This window comes from Mesoplodon densirostris, chromosome 8 (assembly GCF_025265405.1).
Source record: "Mesoplodon densirostris isolate mMesDen1 chromosome 8, mMesDen1 primary haplotype, whole genome shotgun sequence".
In the NCBI taxonomy this organism is placed as follows: domain Eukaryota; kingdom Metazoa; phylum Chordata; class Mammalia; order Artiodactyla; family Ziphiidae; genus Mesoplodon; species Mesoplodon densirostris.
The window spans coordinates 26,651,993-26,677,689 of record NC_082668.1 but is presented as its reverse complement, the minus strand read 5'-3'; positions in this window follow the sequence as shown (position 1 = coordinate 26,677,689).

The following is a 25,697-nucleotide window of genomic DNA, read 5'->3' as shown; positions in this document are numbered from 1 at the left end:
ATTCTATATCACCTGGATAATTATAGGTATTTGAGTTCTTTTAATACATCTTGTTATCACTTTATCAATTTTTGCAGCCCTCCTTTATTCTTTACTCATAGATGTCCTATTGCTAAGCCATATCTCCACAATTCTATGCTTGTAGATTTTGGTTTCTGGACCCAGTTTTATTCTTGTAATTCTTATGTTATTGGATTTCTTTCATTAGTCCAGTCTGTAAAAATTTTCTCTCATTGTCTATTTTCAAGCTATTACAACATTATTTCATCTCTGAATTTGATGTATATACCTTCAGTCTTTTCAATGAAAAACCAGATAATTTTTATTATGGCAGTGCCCAGTCAGAGCCATATGAAAAGCCATAGGACTCTTTCAACTGACAAACAATTACTATTTCATCCAAGCATTTCTCTAATGAATTTTCCCATCAAAGACTTATATTAGTCCATCTTGGCTACAAAGATATTATATAGTTTATCAAGTATTCAGCAGGGTTCCCAAAATACCTTTCCCACCATATTTTTCCAGGTCTAACAATTTAACTGTTTTAAAAAAGAGTAGACATTTTGCATTTATTTTTGTGTATGGTGTTAGGTAGTGTTCTAATTTCATTCTTTTACATGTAGCTGTCCAGTGTTCCCAGCACCACTTATTGAAGAGACTTTCTTTTCTCCACTGTATCTTCTTACCTCCTTTGTCATAGATTAGGTGACCAGAGATATGTGAGTTTATCTCTGGGCTTTCTATCCTTTTCCATTGATCTATATTTCTGTTTTTGTGACAGTACCATACTGTCTTGATTACTGTGGCTTTGTAGTACAGTCTGAAGTCGGGGAGCCTGATTCCTCCAGATCCACTTTTCTTTCTCAAGATGGCTTTGGCTATTTGGGGTCTTCTGTTTTTCCATACAAATTGTAAAACATTTTGTTCTAATTATGTGAAAAAGGCCATTGGTAATTTGATTGGGACTGCATTGAATCTATAGATTATGTTGAGTAGTATAGTCATTTTCACAATATTGATTCTTCCAATCCAAGAACATGGTATATCTCTCCATCTGTTTGTGTCATCTTTGATTTCTTTCATCAGTGTATTATAGTTTTCTAAGTACAGGTCTTTTGCCTCCTTAGCTAGGTTTATTCCTAGGTATTTTATTCTTTTTCTTGCAATGGTAAATTGCAACAAAATTGTTTCCTTAATTTCTCTTTCTGATCTTTTGTTGTCAGTGTAAATGAATGCAAGAGATTTCTGTGCATTAATTTTTGTATCCTGAACTTTACCAAATTCATTGATTAGCTCTAGTTGTTTTCTGGTGGCATCTTCAGGATTTTCTAAGTATAGTATCATGTCATCTGCAAACAGTGACAGCTTTACTTCTTCTTTTCTGATTTGGGTTCCTTTTATTTCTTTTTCTTCTCTGATTGCTGTGGCTAAAACTTCCAAAACTATATTGAATAATAGTGGTGAGAGTGGGCAACCTTGTCTTGTTCCTGATCTTAGTGGAAATGGTTTCAGGTTTTCACCATTGAGGACAATGTTGGCTGTGGGTTTATCATATATGAGCTTTATTATGTTGAGGTAAGTTCCCTCAATGCCTACTTTCTGGAGGGTTTTTATCATAAATGGGTGTTGAATTTTGTCAAAAGCTTTCTCTGCATCTATTGAGATGATCATATGGTTTTTCTCCTTCAATTTGTTAATATGGTGTATCACATTGATTGATTTATGTATATTGAAGAATCCCTGCATCCCTGAGGTAAATCCCACTTAATCATGGTGTATGATCCTTTTACTGTGTTGTTGGATTCTGTTTGCTAGTATTTCATTGAGGATTTTTGTATCTATGTTCAGCAGTGATATTTGTCTGTAGTTTTCTTTTTTTGGTAGTATCTTTGTCTGGTTTTGGTATCAGGGTGATGGTAGCCTCATAGAATGAGTTTGGGAGTGTTCTTCCCTCTGAAATTAGAACACTACCTAACACCATACATAAAAATAAACTCAGAATGTATTAAAGACCTAAATGTAAGACTGGACACCTATAAAACTCTTAGAGGAAAACATAGGAATAACCCTCTTTGACATAAATCACAGCAGGATCTTTTTTGACCCACCTCCTAGAGTAAGGAAAATAAAAACAAAAATAAACAAATGGGACCTAATTAAACTTAAAAGCTTTTTGCACAGCAAAGGAAACCATAAACAAGATGAAAAGACAACCCACGGAATGGGAGAAAATATTTACAAACAAAGCAACTGACAAAGAATTAATATCCAAAATATAGAAACAGCTCAGGCAGCTCAATGTCAAAAAAAAAAAAAACAACTAAACTTAAAATGGGTGGAAAACCTAAGTAGACATTTTTCCAAGGAAGACATACAGATGGCCAAGACACATGTGTAAAGATGTTCAACATCACTAATTATTAGAAAAATACAAATCAAATCTACAATGAGGTATCACCTCACACTAGTCAGAATGACCATCACCAAAAAATCTACAAACAATAAATGCTGGAGAGGGTGTGGAGAAAAGGGTACCCTCTTGCACTGTTGGTGGGAATGTAAATTGATACAGCTATTATGGAGAAAAGTATGGAGGTTCTTTAAAAAACTAAAAATAGAACTACCATATGACCCAGCAATACCACTACCGAGAATATACCCAGAGAAAACCATAATTCAGAAAGACACATGTACGGGTTGTACACATGTACCCCAGCTCTATTTACAATAGAAAGGACATGGAAGCAACCTAAATGTCCATCAGCAGATGAATGGATAAAGAAGATGTGGTACATATATAGCATGGAATATTACTCAGCCATAAAAAGGAACAAAATTGCATCATTTGTAGAGATGTGGATGGACCTAGAGTCTGTCATACAGAGTGAAGTAAGTCAGAAAGGGAAAAACAAATATCATATATTAACGCATATATGTGGCAACTAGAAAAATGGTACAGATGAACATATTTGCAGGGCTGGAATAGAGATGCAGATGTAGAAAACGGATGAGTGCACACGGGCAGGGGTGAAGGGGAGGGTGGGATGAACTGGGATATTAGGATTCATATATATACACCACTATGTGTGAAATCTATAGCTAGTGAGAAGCTGCTGTATTGCACAGGGAGCTCAGCTTGGTGTTCTTTGATGACCTAGATCTGGGGTCCCAAATCCCCAGGTCATGGACGGGTACCGGTCCATGGCCTGTTAGGAACCGGGACGCACAACAGAAGGTGAGCGGCAGGTGAGAGAGTAAAGCTTCATCTGTATTTACAACCACTCCCCATTGCTCGCATTACCACCTGAGCTCCACCTCCTGTCAGATCAGTGGAGGCATTAGCTTCTCATAGGAATGGGAACCCTACTGTGAACTGCACATGTGAGGGATCCAGGTTGCAGCTTCCTTATGAGAATCTAATGCCTGATGATCTGAGGTAGGGCTGAGGTGGTGATGCTAGCACTGGGGAGTGGCTGCAAATACAGATTATCATTAGCAGAGAGGTTTGACTGCACAGAGAATATAGTTAATCAATTGCTTGCAGACTCACAAGCTCAGGGCTCCCACTGATTCTCTGTTATGGTGAGCTGTATAATTATTTCATTATATGTTACAAAGTAATAATAATAGAAATAAAGTGCATAATAAATGGAATACACTTGAATCATTTCAAAACCATCACCCTGCCCCAGTCCATCGAAAAATTGTATTTCACAAAACCAGTCCCTGGTGCCAGAAAGGTTGGGGACTGTGAACCTAGATGGGTGGGATGGGGGTGGTGGGAGGGATGTCCAAGAAGGAGGGGATGTATGTATATATATATAGCTTATTCACTTCACTGTATGACAGAAACTAACACAACATTGTAAAACAATTATACTCCAATTTTTAAAAAGTAGACATTAATTTGACCTCTGTTGCATTCTGCTAATTACTGATTACTCACATTGCCGTTCACAATAATCCTTTTATTAGGTGAGATAATCTTGCCTAGTATCAAAATCAAGTTCACTAAGTTATAGTTTGTGAAAACGCCTTTTCTGAAATACAAAAGCTGTTTTCTAACTCCAAACATTTTTAGCCTCTCTCAGTATCCTAAATTATCCACTATTATAAAAACTAATTCAGTGATCTTGATTGAAGTTTAGTGGTATCCTAACAACATAAATAGTCTGGACCTAGAAGACAAGTCTGTGTCAGGCAGCCCACTCTTCTTAGGTTCCACCCTCTGATCCTAGGCTTCAGGTCTCCTGTTGCAAGGTAGTTTTGAGATTTATATCCTGAAGAGCTTTCTTTTTAACTAAAAATGTAGCAGCTAAATAGTTAACAAAGAGTCCTTCTTTCTCTGGGTCATCTATTATAAAGCAGTGACTAAAATTACAAATTTTGAAATCACAACACTAGGTTTCTGTCAAACTCTACCATTTACCACCATTTTCTAGCTTTGTAATCCTAGGAAATTCACTTACCCTCACTGGAGTTCAGTTTCTCATCTGCAAAATACAGATAATCATGGTTGTAGTAAGTATGCGATATAATCATGAATGTCAAGTTCATGGCACAGTGGCTATCACTTAAAGCAGTATTACTCTTTTTCATCGACATTAAATCAAAGATCCCTTTTGTTTTATCTCATTCTTGATTATCTTCTTGCTTTCATCACACAATCAAATATTAATCTTTCAAATATGTTTGACAGCATTTTAATCAAAGGGAGATGATGGGTTTTGTATACTTCTTTATTTTGATAGTGGAGAAAATGTTAGGATCACAAGTAGGACATAATTAGGGATATTTGGTGGGGATCCCCCAAAATGCAGAAAGGCAGCTGAATAAGCATACAGTAGAAACAAAGTAACATTGTCTACTTTTCAATTTTGGTTACATTTGCTTATTCCTTCATTTGTGGAATAGCAAGATTCTTTGTGCATTGATGATTATGGTAATAGAAAAGCTAAATGGGTATGAAGTTCATGAAGGAAAAATGATATCAGAAGCCAATATATTAATTTTCAAATCTTGGCAAAGGGCATTCATTATAATGGCAGCAATGAACTGAATATTTTCAACTGAAAAGTAGTAAGTCAAAATGTTCCTAAGTATGGCCTAGCAAATGACCCTCCTATTTCTATTCCAAGAACATGTGAGTAGAGTTTTCTGAAACATTTTGACTTTTTGAATAAAGTATGTAAGGGCTGCAGAAATGGAAGAGTGGAACAATAAGACAATATGCAGAAATAGAAGGTCCCTTGAGAACTATTGTGTTACAGAACACACTGATGACTTTAGTTACGGAGATTCAGGACCTAAGTAATAAATAAACTAGACTGTCAAGTCTTATCTAGGTAAAAGGGCTGTTTGTGAATAATCCAAGAGGGGTTTAAACTCCTAATTTTTTTATTTGCAAATGGAAACATTCTGATCTCTCATAATCTTTCCTAAATATCATGCGGAGGACCATATTAAAATGAGATCCTTTTCACACTGCTCTAACTAAGCCCTATTATGGATGGAGCTTTCTTAAAATTTAATCCTAAAAGATCTATTTATCTATCTATCTATCTATCGTCAATCTCTTCCTCTCTCTCAACCTATCCATATACATTGGTGAAAAAAATATGTATATACTTAAATCCCTAGCTGATTTTTGTCAGTGTCATATTTGCAGAGAAACTGAGGTTAAGAATAAAGAAAATGATGGAAAATCACTACTGGGATAAATGAGCTACGGATTCTGATTACTTTTATTTAAGAAACAGTAGGGATAATTGTGATTTTTCAATTGGTATCTTTTGGATGATGAAACTTTAATGGGAAGATAAATAATCTGCATGAATCAAGAAAATGGCCTCAGTGTTAATACTGTTCTTTTTGTCTTTGTCTTTTGTGTAATGGGCCATTTGTAATTTTAAAAAAGCTACCTGGGAGGACAAATGTAATAATGTCTTGAACCCCTAGGCAGAAAAGCATCATATAATTACATCTTTAAATATTATTACCACAGTTCTGTCCTAAAATTTTTGTTACTTACAGGTAAATCTTTTTTAGGTGAATCCCCCTGGCTACACTGCTTCTTCTCCTTCTGTCTAGAAGTGTTTTAAATGAGCTGAATATGGTCTCTCAGTGAAACAGTGTGTCTCCCTTTGGGGAGAAGCTGGATTAGGGGCACTTGACCTTTCTTGAGTTGGGTATGAAGAAATTGACAATAAAGTTCTTAAAAGAATTCTGTTTTTAAAGCCTTAGATACCTTTGTCCAGTGAGTTTGTTCCAATGAACATGGTTAAACTCAAGAACCTAAAATGAAGATAATTTCTTTTTGAAATGGATATATTTATAAGAATAGGAGCCAGATGACAGTTGTGGCTTTTAGGAGATAAGCCTGCTTGTTTCTGAAATAAAATATTCATCATTTCAATAAATATTAACTAAATGTACTCTGTAGTAACTACTGGTGACACAATAGCGAGCAAAACCAGGAGGTTATGGTCTAGTAGTAAAGACAGACTTTAATCATATGTAGTATTAGAATCACTTCAAGGAGAAGGAAAAGTACAGTATTATGAGAGTATACAGCAGGCATCCTGATCTCATTGGAAGAGTGGTGGTTTTTAGGGAAGGCTTCCCTGAAGAATACACATATAAGTCAATATTATCTCACTGTTTTTAACATAAGTCATTTTGCCATCTAATTATGTTTCTCTTTGTTCTCAAAATACCTTCTAGAATAGGTTAAATAATAAGTGCTTAGTTACAAGACAAGGACAAGCAAAACCACTTTACACTGGAACTCTCCAATCCCCTCTTTAGCTTGCTGAAGAATTAAATGTTATGGTTGAGCATTACAAAGTATCAATATAATTGGCTCAATGAGAAGCAATTAAACTTTAACTCCTAAAGAATGTCATTGGAATTAGTTACATTGAGTACTGTCTTATTTTCCCTGTTTTCATGTTGTGAGTCCTAGAAAAACTAGCTTTGATATTATTTTCCTCTACTGATTAAAAATGAGGAAGTCAATAAGACAGTGTTTTATAAACAGTTCTATGAAACCATGCCCACATAAAAATAAAACAGAAGTGGTCTCGACATTCTTTTTTTATTTATTATTTATTATTTTTTTTTGCCGTATGCGGGCCTCTCACTGTTGTGGCCTCTCCCGTTGCGGAACACAGGCTCCGGACGCGCAGGCCCAGCGGCCATGGCTCATGGGCCCAGCCGCTCCATGGTATGTGGGAACTTCCCCAACTAGGGCACGAACCCGTGTCCCCTGCATCAGCAGGTGGATTCTTAACCACTGCGCCACCAGGGAAGCCCTCGACATTCTTATTAGTAGTTTCAGAATGTAGCCAAAGTCTCTTTATAGAGACAGAGGTCATCCTTCAATGCCTATAAAGTGACTCTAGAGTAGTAGACTGTATTTCACTCATCCTGGTTGGAAAAGTTTCCATTGCCACTGGTCTGGACTATATTTGTTCTGCAAATAGTGTTGTTCTTTTCTGTTTCTGTCATTCAAAATCTTTTTCATGAGTTCTCTTTTCCATTTTTAAAACACAGGGCAGATGAAGGATGTTATATAAAGTCAAATTCAGTTTTCTAATCTCTGATGGCATCTTCATCCTGTAACTGCTATTCTGGGATTTTGTAGCCATAACATAAATAACAGCAATCAACAGCAGAGTGCAAGATGAGATTAGAATTGCTGTGCCTGATCACCAAACACTGTAGCTTCAGTGGAGCACGTGTTTTGCCTTATGACTGTCCATTTGCAGAAACTGCAAATAACCTTTTAATGTCAGTGTGTAATCAGTGACTTAATTTTGCTTCTTTTTCACTCCAGAGTTGAATCAGAATCCCCAAAATGTCAGTATACTTGAGTTGAAATAGACCACTTCTGCAAAAACTTAAAATGACAGACCCTCCTAGTTCTGTGGGAAAAATTTCAAAATGGTAATGTCAGTTCTGTTGTTTGGGAGTACTTCACATTCATACTGAATTTATAAACAAAGTCCATATTTGTAAATAAAAAATGATAATGAATTAAAAATAGCTAGCCATAATACCTTCCCATCAAATGTTCCCTAAGTCCTAAAAACTAGTTTTTTTCTATTGGCATAAGATACTAAAGTGTAAAACTACCCAAATGTTAAACTGCTTATCAATTCCATGCACTTTCCCTAGAGAGGAAGCCAGGATTAAGTGATTTGCACTAGTTCGCAAAACAATGTAGCAGATGTATATGTATGACTGATTCACTTTGTTATAAAGCAGAAACTAAAAAAAACCCAAAAAAACAAAAAACAAAAAACAATGTAGCAGCAGGTCGGAGAGTATAATTCAGCACTCTTCATTTGTTTAGTTTGACCAGCATAATCAGTTCTACTACCTAGCTGAATTAGATAAGGTTATTTCTGTTGCATTAAAAATACTGTAGTCTGGGCCTCCCTGGTGGCGCAAGTGGTTGAGAGTCCGCCTGCCGATGCAGGGGATACGGGTTCGTGCCCCGGTCTGGGAGGATCCCATATGCCGCGGAGCGGCTGGGCCCGTGAGCCATAGCCGCTGAGCCTGCGCGTCCGGAGCCTGCGCGTCCGGAGCCTGTGCTCCGCAACGGGGGAGGCCACAACAGTGAGAGGCCCGCATACCGCAAAAAAAAAAAAAAAAAAAAAAATACTGTAGTCACATACCACTTTGATGGCCTTCCTAAGGTCAAAAATAATCCCATTAGAATGGATTAGGAATATTAAAATAATTCTTTTGATCTCAAATTTTCCTGTTATCCATAATAATTCTTTATCCAACTCATTCTTTCATTAATTTATTCAATGAATATTTATTAAAAGATATTATATACCAAACACTATATTTGGCTCTAGTCAGATTTATATATCTTTATTTTACAATTCTTATAAATTCAAATTTATTTATACAGTTCTTAATTACACTTATTAAAAAAAGGAAAAACATAATTTTGGTTAACAGTTTTTAAACTATTTTTTTTTGGCTCAAGAATTGAGGGATTTCAGGATTCCTCTTCCTACTTTACCTTCTCTGTCCGTGAAATATCTCTCTTAGTTCTAGAAACTTCCCATCCTACAGCTGAGGGCTATGAACAGACATTACAAATGAACTATGAGATTTTTGTGCATTTGCTCTGAATGAAATGGTATTATGATTTATGGCACTAAAGTAGATGGGAAAAGAGAACAAGAAAGCAATTGGAAATGCCAGTGAATTATTTTTAACTTTTAAAATTTAACAAAATAACTCATCCTCTCTTCTCAACCAGCCCCCATTAAAAAATTATTAACACAACTCATGATATTTTGACTCTGATCAATTTTGCCTTTTGAAGAAATTAGGAAAATTTTAACGTCAAATTATGAAGTGCATTGTTGACCCTTAGACAGTCAGGTAGAGTTAATCACTTCCATTATGCTCTTTTATGTTTCTTTGTTGGTGAGTTTTTACTGTACACAGTTATAACTGAATCATAAATATTTTCTTTGGAATGTATGCTAATGTATATTTCTTTACTAGACTCAAGCTTTTTGAGAATTATAATTTTGTTTTATTCATCTCTATTTCCAAGCCCTAGTACAATGCTTGCCACATATTAATTTAACCAAATAAATAATTGTGAATTGAATAAAATGAGATAAATTGATTTCAGCTCTCTTTAACACTTTCTTTGGAGGTTTCTTTGAAGTTTGAAGAAAACTTCTAATATAAATAGTACACTTGTCAGGTAAATTGTGGCAGTATACCAATTCATGCTAGTAGAGAAGCTTTAGAAACTAATACCATATCCTTGTACATTCTGTGTTACTACCGATGATACCTATGTCCAGCTTCCCTTTCCCCAATAGATCTTTGGGAATAATTATGTAATGTCTAAGTTACTTTGTTTTGAGATAACTTGAAAGCTGAAAGACCCTCTCTGAATTTTGGGAGAATATTACAAATTATATGGGTTCCTCATATAAAGGTTAGAATCTTCAAAGACTGCACCAATTAAGTTCCATTTTGTGGTTCATCTTTGCCACAGATCAGGGCTTGGTTCAGATTAGAGGAAGGATATCAAGTAAGAAAACTCAGAATAATATGCTAATAGTTTAGTGATCAGCCTCATCTCTTGTAGCTGCTATTGCATCTGCTGTGACTTTAGTTCTCTTATTTTTGCATTATTCTCCTATGACTAAGCCAGATTTTTCCTTCTTATTTCCCCAGCAATGGGGTTCTAATCTCTAATTATGTACTCAGTTCACTGCTTTGATTCCCTAATAACTGTCTCAGCTCCTCTGGTTCCTGGGTCTTTCTTACACTCTTATAAGATCAGGTGTCCTTATAGGAATCTCATTTTTACTGACACCAGGTCTACTTCTACTTGGACTAAAAACTCATAATCCTATACTCTGCACAATTCACACGTTTTCTGCCATTATTTACTGCTCATCTTAAATATGAATGATCTCCACCTTGACTATACGATTTCCTTTCCTTATAACTTGACATCCTGATACCCTCCTAAATATGTTACTTCTGACCTCTTCCTTCAGTTGTCTGCTCTCTGGATCTCAGCCACTCCTGGAAAGGTTAGCTCTGCTATTGACCACACTTACTAAACAAGCCCTGGTCCTGAAGTTATTCTCAAAATACAACAGGGCTTGGTGCTCCCCTGAGAGGTTTCTAGACATCTAACTCCTCACCACAGTTGCCTTGTATGCAACCTACAAGTAAATGTTTGAACACTGAAGCTCAGAACTCCGCATAGGAAAAGTTCAAGCCCTTGTTCTTTGACTCCTGGCTGGAGTTATATGAATAATGAGAAATCATAGTTTCCTGGAACTTAGAAATGCTAGATTTAGTGTCCAACACAATCTACTTCTAAAGTCTCAGGGAGAATTAATCTTTCAATATTACTTTAGAAAACCATTTGGTATTCAGCTGTTTCCATTTATGATTCCATGCAGTCTGCTAAATAATATGTTTGCCCCTTTGGTTTTTGTGCCTATCAAAAAAATCATAGTTGTTAATGTATACATTTGCTTGGTTATTGTTTGGCCAAGTTTTATTGTTTTACTTCATTTATTTATTTTTCTCAGAGAAACCCTTAATTATTATTTGTGCTTATCTCTCAAATTTTTTCTCATTTGTTTCTTATTATCCTCAGAATGAACATAGTTTCTAGCAATGAGTTTATCAGAGTCATGGAGAATAGGGCAAAATTCTCTCTTAGTCCATTTCTTTCAACCGTTATTTACCCAGTTGCTTACTGGAAATCATATATGTTTTATTTGTCTTGAAATCAATAAAGAGAACATATTAAAGTAGTGAATCATACCCCCCACTGACATTAATGTCCTTCTCTGAAAGCTTGTGAAGCCATTTTGAACATATGCATAAATTCAGACGTTGTGATATAAGAGCTTGGGAAATTAGGCAGGCTTTTTTCTTCAGTTCTGTAAATAACAAGAAAAAAGATAAAATGATTTTCTCATTAAAAAGCACCCTCTGGTCCAAAACGCTTAAAAGAATAGTTCATTTTCCTGAGTTCAATTGAATAAATTGTTCAATTGATTTCTTTTACAGGGCATTGGTTTCTTATTGAAATTTAGCATTTCAATAAGAATCTACTTTTTGAAGTATGCAATCAAGAAAGTTGGGGCATAGAATACATTCTGATTTAATAAAGCCTGGGAAACACCAAGCAGAGTGAATTTTCTCAAGCATTCAATTTTTAAATTAAAATCTAATAATATTAAGTATTACTGGAAATTAATTAGGTAATATAAACATACCATTTCAAATACAAGGTCAATCTGTGCATCTTTTTTTCAACTGAGATAAAAATGAGAGCTATTCTATATGCCAAGCCTATATATTGTGTCCTTCTTTCATAACAAGGGAAGAAAGAGGATTATTTCAATAGTGATTCATAAAATAAAATTTATTTAACATTTTTATAGTTATTGGGTTAAATCTTTTATTTAATAAAATTATGGTTAGCATTCATACAGTAGCTCTTGAGCAAATGTTTTTATTTGTTAAAATAAAATGTTTGCAAACCTCTAATTGCTATGTGACATCTGAAAGTCTAGGAACTACCATTTTAGAGAACCATAGGAAAAAGTGAGAGGATCATCATGGATTCATTTGAAATGTTAGAAGGCAAGCATACAGTTATTTATAGTGTTCTTATTTCTCACAAGCAAAACTCCAGCAAAATAAAAGCATTCCTAGCAAAACATTTAAATTGAAAGTATCCTGGCAGACAACGTTTGCATTTGAATTATTTTATTCCTTTTATACTCTCAAAAAGCATTACATTAAGTATTAATGCAACATTTTGCTCCTGTTATTGTTCACTTTCACTTCTGCTAAACATTAACTTCTCAGCTTATACAAGAAATGATGTAGATGGGAAATGGTGTTCAGTGATACAATATAGCCAATCCCAAGTTATCACTTTAGCTCCAAAACACTGTTTATTGTGTAATGCTGGCAACTGAGAAAACTATCACTATCCACATGAAGTTATCATCAATACGCTTCTTTGCTTACCATAGCATGATTCTTTTCTATTATTTCTTTCAAAGATGCAATTGCTGGAGTGGATGTAATTATAATACAAAATAGGAAACATCAGTATAGAAGCACTTTTTTGCTTCTTTTTCTAGTGAAGACAGAAAGTATAATAGAAATAGGCTTTCTAATCAAGATTTGCCTTCCTACAGAACAGGACATTAGTTATGTAAGCAATTTCAATAATAAAAGGCTTACATGCAAAGCTTCACAGAATAATAATAACAGCAAAAATAATTATGACAACTAGGAGTTTTAGAACTCTAAATTTTCACTTGTCGACCAGTTTTACATACAATAGTTCATTTGACCCTCAGATTGGCTAAAAAATCAACACTGCATTTCACTAACCTAGGGTAGCCAGCAGCTCCTTTGAGGTCTTGCCTTGTGTAATGAAAAGAATGTCAGATGATCTGGCTCTGATATCAGCTCTTCATTAGCAGTATTACTTTCAAGAGATTTGTGTTTTTATTAACCTCTTTAAACCTCAGTTTACCAGTGGATGTGAAGTGATAACATAACACTGTCTATTTCCCAACCCAGCATTGGTAGTAGCCTTTCAAATAATGGAAACTGGATATTAATCAATTCATTTTCCCCCAAAATCATCTATTCAGGAACATATTCTTTATGCAAGAATGAGGTAGCGCCAGAGTTGCCATCCTCCCCTTCAATAACAAATATCTATTGCCTATTTTGTGACAACTAGTGGTCTGGTCACTAAGTCAAAAACATTCACTTGGCTGTACACCTGAAACTAACACAACATTATAAATCAACTATACTCCAATAAAAAGTAAAAAAATCACACACACACCCACACCCACACACACACACAAAATACAGCCGCTATATTCAAGGACTTTTCTTTCATTTCAGTGTATACAAAAATCCAAACAGGTAATTTTAGCATGGTAAGGTAAATTATTTGTGTTATTTATTGAATATTGTATGAACACAAAGGAGAAAGTTTAAATTCATGCTGAGAATTAGGGAAAACTCACTGGAGAGCATAGCACCTTGGCTGGGTCCTGGAAAAGAAATATTTTTCCAGGCAAATGAAAGTGGGAAGACATAATTTATTATGCATCGGGTAAAAGGTAGCCTGAAAGGAGAAGAGTGAATAAAAGGGACCAACACTGCTGAGTACTGTAATATAAATCTTTATTAGTTTTTGTGGATTTTGGTGTAGCTAATATTACAATTAGGAAAAATATTTCCTTTGCTCAGTATGGACTTAGACTTTACCATCTCTAGGAATTATTGTGTTGGGGAATTGTTTGTGAATGTGTCATTGATCCAGTAATTACAACCCAGAAGCCTAGGAAAAATGAAGAGAAACTTTTCCACCTCAGACTTAGTGGGAGACTTCAGACACTAAGGGGTCTGGGAGTGCTCAAACCTGTTCAAGAATGTACGTCGAAAGACCTCAACCTCCTACCTCTTGCTCTTCACAGTTTCTCATATGCACACAAACACACAACTTCATATGTCATTTTAGTCTAAGTCACTCAACTCTTAGAAAATGTACTTCTCTATGTTGTTGGAGCTGCAAAATTAAATTGGTTGGAGTTGGTCCATTGTGGATGTTGTGATGCTCTTTCCAGGTCCCCAATCAAAATTATTTCCCCAATCAATGATGTTTCCCAATCTTGTTTCCTCAGCTGCTGGGTGTTCTGTCAGCAGCCAACCCCTGAAGGATCACTTCAGGTTAAGACAGCCACCTTGCTCATGCTAATGTTCCTACCCTGGGAGACTCATCTCCAGTGACTAATTGATGCAGGGTCTAAGTATGATGGAGGATTACAGAGGAGTTTTTCCTGGACACTACACCAATGCACCACTCTGGCTCCATAGCTTCCTGTAGAATTGGTAAAGGCTTCAGGCAGGCTTTGCAGATTGACTTCTCCCTCTGCCCACTCCTGCTTCCTTCCCTCTCTCTACGGCACCTCTTCATAAGCATCCTGTATGTAAAATTCCACCTCTGAGTCTGATTTCCCAGAAACCAACCCATAACAATCCTTTATTAAGACCAAGCCATCTGATTAGAAAGAATTCCTGAGGAAGAGTAGGGGCTTTGTAACAAAGACTTTTCTTTTTTTTCTCTATTGAAATTTAAAGAAAATATTGTCCTCAAAACAGAAGAACAAGACTTGGGGATAATCTAACTTTGTCTTTTGTTCAATTTCCTTGGACTATTGTCATGGTCATATTTAGCTTACCCTTGTGCATAGTTTTTCATATATTATGGTTATCTTCAGTAACCCCATGGTGTGGTAAATTCTGTTTTACCCAAGCAGCTACAGAAAGTGATTTGAGAAGAAGTAAGAGACTAGGATGGTATTAGTGTAACTTTTAAAATTTCACATATATGCTGAACACTGCCAGAGTAATAATGAGTCACACCAAAGGGGACTTAGTCCCTGAGTTTCAGGTGTTGACCAAAAGCAAATTAAGAGTTTGACCTAGAGTGAAATTGGAAGGGATGGGATGGGGGGGAGCAAAGCACGTGACCAGGAGAAGCAACAGCCAGGTAGGTGAATCAGGGGTAGAGGGGGCAGATACTCTGTATATGTGGAAAGGAAAAGAGGCTGAAACTTCTGTGATCATTCATTCTACTATATTCCAGACCCTGTGCTAGGGGCTGATAATAGAGCAGTGAATTAAACATACTTGGCCCTTAAAATTTACAAGCATTTCAATATTATTCCTACATAAAATGGTGATCAATGTTTTGTATTCTGTGGAATATGGAAGTATGAGAATGTCTCCTGATTCCATGTGCTGCAACACATCCACAAAAATACACGATCTCATATGTGTTATATTAGTCTGGAAAAATAATTTATTGCAAATGTAGTTTATCATAATATATATTATTATATTATGTATATATATTACTATGTTTATTAAAATATATAATCTTATTTTAATTGCTTGCTTTTCAATTAAAAAACAAAGCATTCTACTGTAAAGAAACACAAAATATAAATAAGCAAAATGAAACAAAAAGGAAACAAGGATAACTACATTATCATAAAATCATTCTCACTTTGTTAGTCATCTGTAGTATAAAATTAACATAAAATACTATGCATTTGTATGTGATGTGTTTTGAATCAGCCTATGTGACTAACATTTCATCATTAGTAGTTCATGGACTTCCTTTAGTAATATACCTATAAATGTATTTGTGTAGTTATATATCTGTGCCTTGCTTATGTCTTGCCTAGTTTCACAGTATACATAAAATTATATGCAGAATATACATAATAAAATATTATGTTATAGATTAATTAATATATATTATATTACCACTGATTATATTGCACACTATGTGTTAATTACTGAAGTTTTAATTATATATTAATTTGTATTATATTTATACATATAATTTATTAATTCTTAACCTGTAACTATAGAATCATAAAAGAGAATATGGTCTCTCTAGCAGAGATTTGGAGAATCATGATAATAGTTTTCAATGACAATGTTTCAAAGTATTCAAGTTTGAAGATGATACCATTCCATGTGCATTTAGATCTTTCCCATAACCTTCCAGCTGGTCATTATTTCTTGCTAGAATTTATGAACCGTGTTATGGGACTTAATTAGCCCATTTCACAGTCTGTGCATGACAAACCACTTGCATATTTTTCTCCATCAATGTCCTTTAACTTTCTTATCATTAGTAATATGGCTTGAATTATGTAATCCTCTGGAATTCTCTAAATTCAATAATTTCAAAGAGAAAGACAAAACAGATTACAAAATGATCTCACTAAAACAGAATGAGAACCTGATTCCTATGCACGTGTTTGTTCCAAACAGGAACAAATCACACCAGAACTCTGTTCTCTATTTCTGCAAATGAAGATTTTTCTACTTCTGTCAAAAATAGACAAGTCCAGTAACATGTTTATCCATGTTACTTTTTCTTCACACACTACTTCTATGTATGACAAAGGATTAATAATTTTAGGAGGAAAGCAAAATATTATACATGTTGATTAGGTTATATAAAATCTGGCATACTTTGTGAGAAGGGAAATTTATGATAGTTTGTTCAATTATTCAACAAATATTTGCTGAGCATCTACTAAGTGTCAGTCACTGTTTTCATGTTGGGGACACAGCAATATCTCCCTTATTGATTTTCATTTTGTTCCTAATCTAAACTCAGTGGGAAAATTTAGTTCATATTTCTGCTTAAATGGTCTATCACATATTTTAGTTAGTAAGAAAAAATGATTTTCTGGTCCTTACAACATGTATTAGTGATAAATTTATTTTACTGAAAGTGATACCATTGAAGACATTATTTTTTTAAGTGGTACAGAATTGTCACACCATATTTTGTTTTTAAAAATAACATGACTTCATTTTTAGGTAAGAATTGATTGGGAAAGTCACCTTTCCATATTGTCACCAGTTAAAACTCCCTTAAACCTATGCTTCTCAATCATGAGCATATTTTGTGCAGAGAACTATCTTATTAATTTTCCTATTAACTCTCTTATTCTTCCTAGTCTATTCTATTCCAATCAAACAAAAGAGTGATCATGTAAAGATTTGATATGAAACATAATCATCTTTCAAATTAAATAATTTGACAACTACTGGAATAACAGAAGATAATAGTGTCTCTCCAAAGCCAATGAAATATTCATAGAAATAAAAACATTATTTAATAATCTAAAAATTCTCTATTCCTACTGGATTTAGGTTTGGTGAGAAATGTCAATTTATACAATTGATTAAATATAACAATTAAAAGAAAAACTTATTGTTAAACAGCTATTCCATATTTTCATAAACAAGTAAATACTTTAAAATAAACGTGCATCAAACTATATGTTCCTGGACATCACATTGATGAACAATTCTTTAAAAAAATCTCTATCAAATACTGTAAGCTGGGCCCAAATAAAATTTTTTTATTAAAAATATTACACTGCAACTCAAAATTTTCCATTTTAAAATGCTCATATGCTCAAAGGGAAGAACAATATCATAGAAGGTGATACTGGATAATTTTTTAAATGATGTATTGTAGTATGTTTAAAAGGCTTATTTCCTTTAGAGCACCTTGTCAGGAAGTTGAACCATCAGTCTCTTTTCTTTATGAAGAATTATCCCTGAAATGACTTATTGCATTTGAAGCCCTAATTAAAGACAATTAGTTGGCAAGCTTGTTAAATTATACTTTGTAAAAATGCATAATGCTCAAATGGAACTAACTTACAGTAGTTTTGGACAGTGCTATATTTATCTACCATATGCTATTCTCTGGATAATTGACTTCATTCTCCACTTGACCTGAAATGGAAAGGAAAACTACAACAGACAGGTCAATAACCTCTAAAGAACTAGAAATGCTGACATAGCCAATCCACATATTTACAATACTCATACTAAACTAACAGACGATAGTATTTACAAGGCTTCACTAAATGCTTAAATCTATTTTGTGGACAAAAGGATTTTTCAGTTAATTCATTTTGTGGAGAGAATAATTTAACCAAGTTAGCATTTTGTTGACAGAATTATGATGAAATTCATTTTGTCTACCTAATTGATTGGACAGCTAGCAGAATACATTTCTCCCCAGAATGAAGAATATGCAGAGGTTGTCAAATGGCATTTCCTCCTTGGTCTCAAATCATTCTGTCAACAAAATGAATACAAAATTCTTTCATCTACAATATCAATGTGGGTGTTAATTATGGGGGAATAAAATGCAAAGTCGAATTCTTTTCTGTTAAGTATTGATAGAAAAAAATTATACCATCCATTAACTAGATATCAATCTCACAAAGGGATTTTTCTGAGAAAAGCTTTTATTTAATTTGTGTAACAGGGTAAGTGTGTGGTAGTGTTCTTCACATTCAATGTTATAGACATGAAATAAACACTTTGGCTAAAAATGTAAATTCAATGACCAGAGTGATAAATATCAGAAAACTATTGAGCAAGGTCAATCTACTGACACCAGGTTGTGGTGAAGAAAACTGCATTGTTTATTGCAAGGTGCCCAATGGGGGCCAAGCAAGGAGGATGAGAAGCTCATACTCAAAAGACTGTAATTCCCCAAAGGCTTTCAGAGAAAGCTTTCAAAAGACAGGGTGAGGGAGAGTATCACAGGGTGTGTGATCTGCTGATGGACATTCTTTTGATTGGTTGGTGATGAGGTGACTGTAGTGTTTAGGGGAATCAACATCATTAACCTACTGGTTCCAGCAGGTCTAGGGTCTATGTGCTGGTGGTCAGCAGCTAATGTCTTCCATCCAGTGGGGTTTTTAGTATTTAGTATTTTGTTTTAGCAAAACAACTCAAGGATGTGGCTTAGGAGATTATCTATAGCTCTTGAGGAGGAACTAAATGTCATTGACTTTGTTTTATGGCTAAACTATTTTTACTTTGTCTTGTTTGTTTTCCTCTGTTTCTGTATTTTCTTACTTCTCTGATTAAATTTCCTCTTTGGAAGTCAGAAAAGCCTAGTAGGCTAAGGCTTTTCTACAAACAAGAGATGGGGAACACAAAGGTCTGTCCTTGGGAAAGTCCCACAGAGTCCTGCTGGGTTTCAGTCTCAAAATTTTACCTTCCTTGTATTCTTTCTCAAGATGTGCTTCACTTAATAGTGGAATAATTCAAGGAAAAAAAGTCGAGAGTTAGAGAAAGCATGTGATCCAAACCCAAGAAGTTGGTGAAGGGAAATTTCATGTTGCTAACTGCACACCAGGCACAGGGGACAATCAGTTCAGATTGAGGCAGTTCAGAAGGTTCTGGGAGAGAAGTCTTCAGGAAGATAAATACCTGACACATTTGGATGTTTTGAAAGAATATGGCAAGTGTCCAAAGGCTTTGAAGTGGAATTAAAAAAAACATAGCTAAGCTAATAAAAAATAATATAATCACTAGTCTATCTCTAGAGAGAGAGCAAAAAATTGTTCAGGGAAGAAAAAGTAATCATATCTTACCACATTGCTCAGTGGTGATTATAATTACCATAGCATAATGTAAACTCAGAAAATGATCCACACAAGGTGACAATGTTAGGATATTATGAATATGAGTGGGGAGTATGTGAATGAAGTTCAGGCTCTGGGGTTAAGTGAGGGAAGGAAAGAGCAGATTTCTCACTTCCATAATGGATATCAATTCCACATTATTTGAAGACATTGACATAATTACCAAAATTATCATCTACAAGAAATCAAAGTGGTTGCTTGCTGAGGAATGGTGAAAAAGAGCAAGTAGGAACCGTTATTAAAAATACCAAACAAACAAGACCTTTGACCTTTTAAATTGTGCACATCTATACTTTTCTAAAAAAAAAAATTAAACCTAAAATTGAAATTTTTAGGTGGAGAAATAGAAAGAGGAAATGAGTCATATCACCAGAGTGCAGCTTAATAGGATGCCAAATAATAATATCAGACACTGAGCTAAAATACATATTTATTATATCCATAACTCCTTAATCACTGAGTATATATATTCACACACACACACACACACACACACACACACACACAGAGACACACATACATACACAAGCATGCATATGTATTCTAAAGCCTATTGGAAGGCCCAAAGGGACTAAAGAATTTTTTTTATTCCAAGATTCTTTTAAATGTCCCATATCCTGTAGAATTCTTTGTAAAAAAAATATATATTTTTAATACATTGCCCAAATAACTGCTTTCAATATGAATAGTAAATATGAGATTATCCAAGATGTGTCTTTATGGATGAGACCAAAATTAATAATATATGTATCTCATTTGGTGTTTATAAGTAGATGCATTATTAGATCTCAAGAGTTTAAAAAAGTTACTCACGGACTTCCCTCATGGTGCAGTAGTTAAGAATCTGCCTGCCAATGCTGGGGACATGGGATTGAACTCTGGTCCAGGAAGATTCCACATGTCTCAGAGCAACTAAGCTCGTGTGTGACAACTACTGAGCCTGCGCTCTAGAGCCTGTAAGCCACAACGACTGAAGCTTGTGTACTTAGAGCCTGTGATCCACAACAAGAGAAGCCATGGCAATGAAAAGCCTGCACACAGCAATGATGACCCAATGCAGCCAAAAATAAATAAATTTATTTTAGAAAAACAGGTCTGAGTCAGCCATTCTCTAAGCTGCTCCAGACACTCATGGCTTACCAGCCCCTCATAGCTGGACCCGTGCTGAGTCCCCTGAAACACCTGAGCTGTCATATGTGAGCTGCCTTAAGAGAGATACACATGGCAAAGAACTGAAGGGGACCTCTTATCCACATTCCTTGAGGAACTGAGACCTTCAGTCCCACAGCCCTCAAGAACTGAATCCTCCCTGCAACCATACAGAAACTTGCAAACAGATCCTCCCCCAGTGGAGCCTTCAGCAGTGTGGCTGACAGAATCTTGGTGCTCTGGCCTGGTGTCAGGCCTGAGCCTCTGAGATGGGAAAGCTGAGTTCAGGACATTGGACCACCAGAGACCTCCTGGACCCACGTAATATCAATCAGCAAGAGCTCTCCCAGAGAACTACATCTGAATACAAAGACCAAGGTCCATCCAACAGACAGCAAACTCCAGTGCTGGATGCCCCAGGCCAAACAACTAGCAAGACAGGAACACAACCCCACACATTAACAGAGAGTCTGCCTAAAATCAAACTAAGTTCTCAGACTTGCCAAAACACACCACTGTACGCAGCACTGCCCACCAGAAAGACAAGATACAACCCCATCCACCAGAACACAGTCACAGTCCCCTCTACCAGGAAGCCTACACAACCCACTGAATCAACCTCACCACTGGGCACAGACACCAAAAACAATGGGAACAATGAACATGCAGCCTATGAAAAGTACCCCCAAAACAGTAGGTTAAACAAAATGAGAAAACAGAGAAATACACAGCAGATGAAGGAGCAAGGTAAAAATCCACCAGACCAAATAAATGAAGATGAAATAGGTAGTCTAACTGAAAAAGAATTAGGAGTAATGATAGTAAACCTGATCCAAAATCTTGGAAATAGAATGGAGAAAATACAAGAAACATTTAACAAGGACCTAGAAGAACTAAAGAGCAAACAAACAATGATGAATGACACAATAAATGAAATTAAAAATTCTCTAGAAGGAATCAATAACAGAATAACTGAGGCAGAAGAATGGATAAGTGACCTGGAAGATAAAATAGTAGAAATAAGTTCTGCAGAACAAAATAAAGAAAAAAGAATGAAAATAATTGGGGACAGTCTACAAGAACTCTGGACAACACTAAATGCACCAACCTTCGAATTATAGGGGTCCCAGAAGACGAAGAGAAAAAGAAAGGGTCTGAGAAAATATTTGAAGAGATTATAGTTGAAAACTTTCCTAACATGGGAAAGGAAATAGCAACCCAAGTCCAGGAAGGGCAGAGAGTCCCATATAGGATAAATCCAAGGAGAAACACGCCAAGACACATATTAATCAAGCTATCAAAAATTAAATACAAAGAAAAAATATTAAAAGCAGCAATGGAAAAGCAACAAGGGAATCCCCATAAAGTTAACAGCTGATTGTTCAGCAGAAGCTCTGCAAGACAGAAGGGAGTGGCAGGACATATTTAAGTGATGAAAGGGAAAAAAAACCCTACAAGAGTGATTACTCTAACCAGCAGGGATCTCATTAAGATTTGAAGGAGAAATTAAAACCTTTACAGACAAGATAAAGTTAAGAGAATTTAGGAACACCAAAGCAACTTTACAACAAATGCTAAAGGAACTTCTCTAGGCAGGAAACACAAGAGAAGGAAAAGACCTACATAAACAAACCCAAAACAATTAAGAAAATGGTAATAGAAACATACATATTGATAATTACCTTAAATGTAAATGGATTAAGTGCGCCAAACAAAGACATAGACTGGCTAAATGGATACAAAAACAAGACCTGTATGTATGCTGTCTACAAGAGACCCACTTCAGACCTAGGAAAACATACAGACTGAAAGTGAGGGGATGGTAAAAGATATTCCATGCAAATGGGAATCAAAAGAAAGGTGGAGTAGCAATTCTCATATAAGACAAAATAGACTTTAAATTGAAGACTATTACAAGAGACAAAAAAGGACACTACATAATGATCAAGGGATCAATCCAAGAAGAAGATAAAACAATTGTAAGTATTTGTGCACCCAACATAGGAGAACTTCAATACATAAGGCAAGTGCTAACAGCCATAAAAGGGGAAATCGACAGTAATAGTAGGGGACTTTAACACCCCACTTTCATCAATGGACAGATCAACAAAAATGAAAATAAACAAGGAAACACAAACTTTAAATGATACTTTAAACAAGATGGACTTAATTGATACTTATAGGACATTCCATCCAAAAACAATGAATACACTTTCTTCTAAAGTGCTCATGGAACATTCTACAAGATAGGTCATATCTTGGGTCACAAATCAAGCCTTAAATTTAAGAAAGTTGAAATCGTATCAAGTATCTTTTCCAACAACAACACTATGAGACTAGATATCAATTACAGGAAAAAAACTGGAAAAAGTACAAACACATGGAGGCTAAATAATATGCTACTTAATAACCAAGATATCACTGAAGAAATCAAAGAGAAAGTCAAAAAATACATAGCAACAAGTGACAATGAAAACAGGATGACCCAGGGCCTATAAAATGCAGCAAAAATAGTTCTAAGAGTGAAGTGTATAGTAATACATTCCTACCTCAAGAAATGAGAAACATCTCAAATAAATAACCTAACCTTACACTTAAAGCAATTAGAGAAAGAAGAACAACAACAACAACAAAAAAACACCCAAAGTTAGCAGAAGGAAAGAAATCATAAAGCTCAGATCAGAAATAAATGGAAAAGAAATAAGGAAACAATAGCAAAGATCAATAAAACTAAAAGCTTGTTCCTTGAGAAGATAAACAAAATTGATAACCCGTTAGCCAGGCTCATCAAGAAAAAAAGGGGGAATACTCAAATCACCAGAATTAGAAATGAAAAAGAAGAAGTAACAACTGACACTGAAGAATACAAAGGATCATGAGAGATTACTACAAGTAACTATATACCAATAAAATGGACAACCTGGAAGAAATTGTCAAATTCTTAGAAAAACATAACATTCCAAGACTGAACCAGGAAGAAATAGAAAATAGAAACAGACAAATCACAAACACTGAAATTAAAACTGTGATTAAAAATCTTCCAACAAACAAAAGCCCAGGACCAGATGGCTTCAGAGACAAATTCTATGAAACATTTAGAGAAGAGCTAACACCTATCCTTCTTAAACTCTTCCAAAATAAAGCAGAGGGAGGAACACTCCCAAACTCATTCTACGAGGTCACCAGTATTCTGATACAAAAACTAGACTAAGATGTCACAAAAAAAGAAAACTACAGGCAATATCACTGATGAACATAGATGCAAAAATCCTCCACAAAATACTTGCAAACAGAATCCATTAAAAGGAGCATACACTATGATCAAGTGGGGTTTATCTCAGGAATGAAAGAATTCTTCAATATATGCAAATCATTCAATGTGATAAATCTTATTAGCAAATTGAAGGAGAAAAACCATATGATCATTTCGATAGATACAGACAAAAGCTTTTGACAAAATTCAACTCCCGTTTATGATAAAAACCCTCCAGAAAGTAGGCATACAGGGAATCTACCTCAACATAATAAAGGCCATACATGACAGACTTGCAACTAACATAGTTCTCAATGGTGAAAAACTGAAAACATTTCCTTTAAGATCAGGAACAAGACAAGGTTGCCCACTCTCACCACTATTATTCAAAATGATTTGGAAGTTTTAGCCACAGCAATCAGAGCAGAGAAAGAAATAAAAGGAATACAAATTGGAAAAGAAAAAGTAAAACAAGTCACTGTTTGCAGATGACATGATACTCTACACAGAGAATCCTAAATATGTTACCAGAAAACTACTAGAGCTAATCAATGAATCTGGTAAAGTAGCAGGATACAAAATTAATGCACAGAAATCTCTTGCATTCCTCTACACTAATGATGAAAAATCTGAAAGAGAAATTAAGGAAACATTTCCATTTACCACTGCAACAAGAAGAATAAAATACCTAGGAAAAAACCTACCTAAGGAGACAGAAGATCTGTATGCAGAAAACTGTAAGACACTGATGAAAGAAATTAAAGATGATACAAATAGATGGAGAGATACACCATGTTCTTGGATTGGAGGAATGAACATTATGAAAATGACTATACTATCCAAAGCAATCTACAGATTTAGTGCAATCCCTATCAAACTACCACTGACATTTTTCACAGAACTAGAACAAATATTTTCACAATTTGTATAGAAACACAAAAGACCCCAAATAGCCAAAGCAATCTTGAGAAAGAAAAACGAAGCTGGAGGAATTAGGCTCCTGGACTTTGGACTATACTACAAAGCTACAGTAATCAAGACAATATGGTACTGGCACAAAGCTAGGAATATAGATCAATGTAACATGACAGGAGGTACAGAGAGAAACCCACGCACATATGGTCACCTTATCTTTGATAACGGAGGCAAGAATATACAATGGATAAAAGACAGCCTCTTCAACAAATGGTGCTGGGAAAACTGGACAGCTACATGTAAAAGAATGAAATCAGAATACTTACTAACACCATATACAAAAATCTCCTGAAAATGGATTAAAGACCTAAATGTAAGGCCAGACACTATAAAACTCTTAGAGGAAAACATAGGTAGAACACTCTATGACATAAATCACAGCAAGATCTTTTTGACCCACCTCCTATAAAAATGGAAATAAAAACAAAACTGAACAAATGGGACCTAAAAAACTTTTGGACAGCAAAGGAAAATATAAACAAGACATGAAGACAACTCTCAGAATGGGAGAAAATATTTGCAAATGAAGCAACTGACAAAGGATTAATCTCTAAAACTTACAAGCAGCTCATGCAGTTCAATATCAGAAAACCAAACAACCCAATCCATAAATGGGCAGAAGACCTAAATAGACATTTCTCCAAAGAAGATATACAGATTGACAACAAACACATGAAAAGATGCTCAACATCACTCGTCATTAGAGA